Source organism: Heptranchias perlo, chromosome 12 (assembly GCF_035084215.1).
Source record: "Heptranchias perlo isolate sHepPer1 chromosome 12, sHepPer1.hap1, whole genome shotgun sequence".
Taxonomy (NCBI): domain Eukaryota; kingdom Metazoa; phylum Chordata; class Chondrichthyes; order Hexanchiformes; family Hexanchidae; genus Heptranchias; species Heptranchias perlo.
This window is the reverse complement of record NC_090336.1, coordinates 64,312,117-64,319,616: the sequence shown is the minus strand read 5'-3', so window position 1 is coordinate 64,319,616 and position 7,500 is coordinate 64,312,117. Positions and strand designations below refer to the sequence as shown.

Genomic DNA, 7,500 nt, shown 5'->3' with positions numbered 1-7,500 from the left:
TGATTTTTAGAACAGGGAGATGGAAAAGGGGCTTGCTCTGTCCACTCCACGCATCGACCCAGTATTGCAGTGTTTCTGGGAACGGTGCAGCTCCCTGTGGGGAGATATTCAAAAGGAAAAACAGCTCTTTCCCAGTGTCTCTGAGTGTGTGTGTGTGTGTGTGTGTGTATTATTACTGAGAATAAAGCTGATATCTCTCTCTCTCTCTCTCTCTCTCACTCAGAGCTGCTGTGGAAGGAAACCGTTTTAAAAAGACCTTTCTCAGCTCAGTGGTATTTTTTTCTTCTCCAAGGCTGAGTGCCGCTCGCACGTAGCGATATAATTCAAAGTGCAAAATAACTTGGCGTCGTTGACTTGAAACAAGCAGGGTCTGCTTCCAAATGAAAGCTGCGCTCCCGAACTGGACTGACTGTCTGTCTGTCTGTCTGTCTGTTTGTCAAGGGGTGGAAAAGGCGGCGGTGGTGGTGAGGGTGGAGCTTTACGCTCAGGAGGGGAGACTTTCTTTCAGAGGTGCCAATTAATCTGCAGCAGAAAGTCATCCCCCCCGACCGGGATTCGAAGCCCGGTCCTGACCACATGACCACCGGGGAGAGTTGCCTCAAGTCCCTGAGGGACCTGGACACGAGGCCGAATACACACGCACGCCTGCTGCACTGGCAGCAGCGACCAACAGGGGGCTGACCGGCTGATCCTTCCCTTTCACAGGCAGGCTTTTGGCCCTCGCTCAAACGACAAAGGTGTTCAGAAGGAAGTCCTGGGGGGAAGGCAGGCAGGGAGGGACGGACACAGGGAAGTCCGCACAAAACAGGTCCCCTGGAACCTCTGACCCAGAAAAACGGGTTCCTGGTGAAAGCAGTCCTGCCATTGACATGACAATGGACAGGGCCCGGCAGCTTGAGACACATCTTTCTTTCAATATGCAAGTCCTTTTTAAAAAAGTTTCCTTCCACAGCAGCTCTGAGTGAGAGAGAGAGAGAGAGAGAGAGAGAGACACTGACTCACTGACTGATACTGACACCGACACACACACACACACACACACACACACACACACACACATATTATTTATTATTATTTTTAATTGATTTTTAGAACAGGGAGATGGAATAGGGGCTTGCTCCGTCCACTCCACGCATCGACCCAGTATTGCAGTGTCTCTGGGAACGGTGCAGCTCCCCGTGGGGAGATATTCAAAAGGAAAATCAGCTCTTTCCCAGTGTCTCTGTGTGTGTGTGTGTGTGTGTGTGTGTATTATTACTGAGAATAAAGCTGATATCTCTCTCTCTCTCTCTCTCCCTCTCTCTCTCTCACTCAGAGCTGCTGTGGAAGGAAACCTTTTTAAAAAGAACTTTCTCAGCTCAGTGGTATTTTTTTCTTCTCCAAGGCTGAGTGCCGCTCGCACGTAGCGATATAATTCAAAGTGCAAAATAACTTGGCGTCGTTGACTTGAAACAAGCAGGGTCTGCTTCCAAATGAAAGCTGCGCTCCCGAACTGGACTGACTGTCTGTCTGTCTGTCTGTTTGTCAAGGGGTGGAAAAGGCGGCGGTGGTGGTGAGGGTGGAGCTTTACGCTCAGGAGGGGAGACTTTCTTTCAGAGGTGCCAATTAATCTGCAGCAGAAAGCCATCCCCCCCGACCGGGATTCGAAGCCCGGTCCTGACCACGAGACCACCGGGGAGAGTTGCCTCAAGTCCCTGAGGGACCTGGACACGAGGCCGAATACACACGCACGCCTGCTGCACTGGCAGCAGCGACCAACAGGGGGCTGACCGGCTGATCCTTCCCTTTCACAGGCAGGCTTTTGGCCCTCGCTGAAACGACAAAGGTGTTCAGAAGGAAGTCCTGGGGGGAAGGCAGGCAGGGAGGGACGGACACAGGGAAGTCCGCACAAAACAGGTCCCCTGGAACCTCTGACCCAGAAAAACGGGTTCCTGGTGAAAGCAGTCCTGCCATTGACATGACAATGGACAGGGCCCGGCAGCTTGAGACACATCTTTCTTTCAATATGCAAGTTCTTTTTAAAAAAGTTTCCTTCCACAGCAGCTCTGAGTGAGAGAGAGAGAGAGAGAGACACTGACTCACTGACTGATACTGACACCGACACACACACACACACACACACACACACACACACACATATTATTTATTATTATTTTTAATTGATTTTTAGAACAGGGAGATGGAATAGGGGCTTGCTCCGTCCACTCCACGCATCGACCCAGTATTGCAGTGTTTCTGGGAACGGTGCAGCTCCCCGTGGGGAGATATTCAAAAGGAAAATCAGCTCTTTCCCAGTGTCTCTGTGTGTGTGTGTGTGTGTGTGTGTGTATTATTACTGAGAATAAAGCTGATATCTCTCTCTCTCTCTCTCTCCCTCTCTCTCTCTCACTCAGAGCTGCTGTGGAAGGAAACCTTTTTAAAAAGAACTTTCTCAGCTCAGTGGTATTTTTTTCTTCTCCAAGGCTGAGTGCCGCTCGCACGTAGCGATATAATTCAAAGTGCAAAATAACTTGGCGTCGTTGACTTGAAACAAGCAGGGTCTGCTTCCAAATGAAAGCTGCGCTCCCGAACTGGACTGACTGTCTGTCTGTCTGTCTGTTTGTCAAGGGGTGGAAAAGGCGGCGGTGGTGGTGAGGGTGGAGCTTTACGCTCAGGAGGGGAGACTTTCTTTCAGAGGTGCCAATTAATCTGCAGCAGAAAGCCATCCCCCCCGACCGGGATTCGAAGCCCGGTCCTGACCACGAGACCACCGGGGAGAGTTGCCTCAAGTCCCTGAGGGACCTGGACACGAGGCCGAATACACACGCACGCCTGCTGCACTGGCAGCAGCGACCAACAGGGGGCTGACCGGCTGATCCTTCCCTTTCACAGGCAGGCTTTTGGCCCTCGCTGAAACGACAAAGGTGTTCAGAAGGAAGTCCTGGGGGGAAGGCAGGCAGGGAGGGACGGACACAGGGAAGTCCGCACAAAACAGGTCCCCTGGAACCTCTGACCCAGAAAAACGGGTTCCTGGTGAAAGCAGTCCTGCCATTGACATGACAATGGACAGGGCCCGGCAGCTTGAGACACATCTTTCTTTCAATATGCAAGTTCTTTTTAAAAAAGTTTCCTTCCACAGCAGCTCTGAGTGAGAGAGAGAGAGAGAGAGACACTGACTCACTGACTGATACTGACACCGACACACACACACACACACACACACACACACACACACATATTATTTATTATTATTTTTAATTGATTTTTAGAACAGGGAGATGGAATAGGGGCTTGCTCCGTCCACTCCACGCATCGACCCAGTATTGCAGTGTTTCTGGGAACGGTGCAGCTCCCCGTGGGGAGATATTCAAAAGGAAAATCAGCTCTTTCCCAGTGTCTCTGTGTGTGTGTGTGTGTGTGTGTGTGTGTGTGTGTGTGTGTGTATTATTACTGAGAATAAAGCTGATATCTCTCTCTCTCTCTCACTCAGAGCTGCTGTGGAAGGAAACCTTTTTAAAAAGAACTTTCTCAGCTCAGTGGTATTTTTTTCTTCTCCAAGGCTGAGTGCCGCTCGCACGGAGCGATATAATTCAAAGTGCAAAATAACTTGGCGTCGTTGACTTTAAACAAGCAGGGTCTGCTTCCAAATGAAAGCTGCGCTCCCGAACTGGACTGACTGTCTGTCTGTCTGTCTGTCTGTCTGTTTGTCAAGGGGAGGAAAAGGTGGCGGTGGTGGTGGTGGTGAGGGTGGAGCTTTACGCTCAGGAGGGGAGACTTTCTTTCAGAGGTGCCAATTAATCTGCAGCAGAAAGTCATCCCCCCCCAACCGGGATTCGAAGCCCGGTCCTGACCACGAGACCACCGGGGAGAGTTGCCTCAAGTCCCTGAGGGACCTGGACACGAGGCCGAATACACACGCACGCCTGCTGCACTGGCAGCAGCGACCAACAGGGGGCTGACCGGCTGATCCTTCCCTTTCACAGGCAGGCTTTTGGCCCTCGCTCAAACGACAAAGGTGTTCAGAAGGAAGTCCTGGGGGGAAGGCATGGAGGGACGGACACAGGGAAGTCCGCACAAAACAGGTCCCCTGGAACCTCTGACCCAGAAAACCGGGTTCCTGGTGAAAGCAGTCCTGCCCCGCCCTGCCATTAACATGACAATGGACAGGGCCCGGACCAGGCGCAGCGGACGGTAGCGAGCAGTCGGAGGGTGAAAATCCGCCAGTGGGTGAAAAGGAGAGCCGTGCGGTGAGAGGAGGCGGAAAGCGGTTCGCAGACTTTCGCTGTACCTCCGGCGGGCAGCGCCGCACCTCCGAGCGCTCGGTACCGTCCGCTGCGCCTCGTCCTGCCGCACGCGACCAGCCGTCCCCGGAGGAAATCGGCCTCGGCCTTCCTGAGATATCAGTCTCCAGGTGGGACAGAAAAACCGGGGGCCCCCGGCTCGCTTTCGGCGGCCCGCTAGTCGACTTCCCGTCGTGCGAACGCGATCCTTCCGGTACCCTTCGGTGCCCCTTGCCCGACTCTAGCTCCGGTGGTAAAGCGGAGTCGGTCGGTCTGACGGCCGCCGAGTTAGCAGGCGGAAAGCGGTTTGCAGCCTTTCGCTGTACCTCCGGCGGGCAGCGCCGCACCTCCGAGCGCTCGGTACCGTCCGCTGCGCCTCGTCCTGCCGCACGCGACGAGCCGTCCCTGGAGGAAATCGGCCTCGGCCCTCCTGAGATATCAGCCTCCATACGGGCGTCACAAATCAGTGGACATGGTCAGCTGCAAAGCAGTGTCATTACAACCTTTCATAAACAACAGGGCAGCACCGCACTGCACTGCACTGCACCCCACACTACATCACACTTGCCTGCCTGCCGGCCTGCCGCTGCCTACTCTCACCAGCGGACCAAAGTGAGGATAACACCCCGAAGCAAGCATCTCCCTTGCCGCCCACCAGCCCACACCAATCCCCTTGCCTGCCTCCCACAAATTCCACCAGCGAGGCAAAGTGAAAATCAACCCCCAAAAAACGCACTCCACACCGGCCATCGCCCGCTATACACCCCCCCTGGGGTGAATATTAAGCCCGAGAACACCGACTGTAACCAACCGCAGTGAAAAGTTGAAGTGGCAACTCATTAACCAGATTTACACTTGGCAACTCATAAACCAAATGAACAAAAAATCTGGTTAATGAGTTGCCCAAAATAAATCTGGTTAATGAGTTGCCACTTCAACTTTTCACTGCGGTTGGTTACAGTCGGTGTTCTCGGGCTTAATATTCACCCCGGGGGGTGGGTGATTCTGGGGGTAGTGTCCGGGAGGGTGAGCCTTTTATTCGGCAGGAGGCGTGTGGGGAAATCATCAACCTGTCAGACGATGAGTTGTCACAAACGCCATTGCTTAATGAAAGCTGCGCTCCCGAACTGGACTGACTGTCTGACTGTCTGTCTGTCCGTTTGTCAAGGGGAGGAAAAGGCGGTGGTGGTGGTGAGGGTGGAGCTTTACGCTCAGGAGGGGAGACTTTCCTTCATGCCAATTAATCTGCAGCAGAAAGTCATCCCCCCCCGACTGGGATTCGAAGCCCGGTCCTGACCACGAGACCACCGGGGAGAGCTGCCTCAAGTCCCTGAGGGACCTGGACACGAGGCCGAGGACACACGCACGCCTGCTGCACTGGCAGCAGCGACCAGCAGGGGGCTGACCGGCTGATCCTTCCCTTTCACAGGCAGGCTTTTGGCCCTCGCTCAAACGACAAAGGTGTTCAGAAGGAAGTCCTGGGGAGGAGGGAGGGAGGCAGGGAAATCAGCACAAAGCAGGTCCCCTGGAATCTCACACCTGCGTCCCAGAAAACAGGTCTCCTGGTCAAAGCAGTCCTGCCCCGTCCTGCCATTAACGTGACAATGGACAGGGCCCGGCAGCTTGAGACACATCTTTTTTTCAATATGCAAGTTCTTTTTAAAAAGGTTTCCTTCCACAGCAGCTCTGAGTAAGAGTGAGAGAGAGAGAGAGAGAGAGAGACTGACACTGACACTGACACTGACACTGACACACACACACACACACACACACACACCGTCTCCCATCCGATTGGTGGACTATGGGATTGAAAATCGAACTTTGAGTTTCAATGCAGGGGGGAGAGCGCGAACGCAGCCCCTCCCAACTACCACACGCGCGTTGTTGTTGTTGTAATATAGAACTGCAAGTTGCCGTTGTCGTGGTCGTTTCGAATCAGCACAAAGTAGGTGCCTCCCTGGAATGTCACACCTGCGTCCCAGAAAACAGGTCTCCCGGTCAAAGCAGTCCCGCCCCGCCCTGGGATTAACGTGACAATGGACAGGGCCCAGTCAGGGAGCAGCTTGAGAGACGTCTTTCAATAGGCGCTTCTGAAACATTAACGCCTTGTTTCTTCCGACAGTTTAACCAGCCTTTAACACGCCTTGTGTTTTTATTTCCCATTTCCAGCCAGCCAGCCAGCCAGCCAGCCAGCCAGCCAGCCGAGCCGAGCCAGCATCTGCAGTATTTTTTTTGATTGGTCTTGCCTGCCGTGGAATGAATGTTTCAACACGAGCTGCTGATTGTCAGCACCTCACCTCTTTCTCAATTGGCCGTTGCAATCTCACTCGCTCGCTCATTGTGAGACACGTCACGTCACTAGTTTTACTCAAAGAGGTTTCCTTCCACGGCAGTTCGTTAGTGACTGAGACTGACTGACGGAGGTCCGTTGAGACACAACCCTCCCCCATCTGATTGGTGGCCTACTGGCAAATTTACCAATCTGTCAAGCAATCCTGGCAAGAAAGGAAAAAACGGCAACTTCTTTAAACTCATCCACTGTTGCAATTAGAAATGGTGGCAAAAAATGTGGCCAGAGTAGGAGAGAACGGCAGTGCTTCGAGACTGCTTTCAACACCGGCAGCCAGAGAACAAAGAGGGAGGGCAAACAGGACCCGAGATCAATTCGCATCGAGCGCGGTATCGCTTCTCGGCCTTTTGGCTAAGATCAAGTGTAGTATCTGTTCTTATCAGTTTAATATCTGATACGTCCCCTATCTGGGGACCATATATTAAATTGATTTTTGGAACAGGGAGATGGACTAGGGGCTTGCTCCGTCCACTCCACGCATCGACCCAGTATTGCAGTGTCTCTGGGAACGGTGCAGCTCCCTGTGGGGAGATATTCAAAAGGAAAAACAGCTCTTTCCCAGTGTCTCTGTGTGTGTGTGTGTGTGTGTGTGTGTGTGTGTGTTTTATTACTGAGAATAAAGCTGATATCTCTCTCTCTCTCTCTCTCTCTCTCTCTCTTACACTCAGAGCTGCTGTGGAAGGAAACCGTTTTAAAAAGAACTTTCTCAGCTCAGTGGTATTTTTTTCTTCTCCAAGGCTGAGTGCCGCTCGCACGGAGCGATATAATTCAAAGTGCAAAATAACTTGGCGTCGTTGACTTGAAACAAGCAGGGTCTGCTTCCAAATGAAAGCTGCGCTCCCGAACTGGACTGACTGTCTGTCTGTCTGTCTGTCTGTTTGTCAAGGGGTG

The 7,500-nt window shown here is 52.7% G+C and overlaps 1 non-coding gene and 4 pseudogenes across 1 annotated transcript; all 5 read left to right on the top strand.

Moving 5' to 3' along the window:
* LOC137329197 (U2 spliceosomal RNA) overlaps positions 1–95 on the top strand; it is a 117-nt pseudogene extending 22 nt beyond the window's left edge.
* A 965-nt stretch (positions 96–1,060) lies between these two features.
* Positions 1,061–1,177, top strand: LOC137329329 (U2 spliceosomal RNA; annotated as a pseudogene).
* A 961-nt stretch (positions 1,178–2,138) lies between these two features.
* On the top strand, positions 2,139–2,255 carry LOC137329429 (U2 spliceosomal RNA; annotated as a pseudogene).
* Positions 2,256–3,216: 961 nt separating this feature from the next.
* Positions 3,217–3,333, top strand: LOC137329428 (U2 spliceosomal RNA; annotated as a pseudogene).
* Positions 3,334–6,940: 3,607 nt separating this feature from the next.
* On the top strand, positions 6,941–7,131 carry LOC137330695 (U2 spliceosomal RNA). The gene has a single exon (XR_010965121.1). It is a non-coding gene; the product is annotated as a U2 spliceosomal RNA (small nuclear RNA).
* The last annotated feature ends 369 nt before the right edge of the window (positions 7,132–7,500 follow it).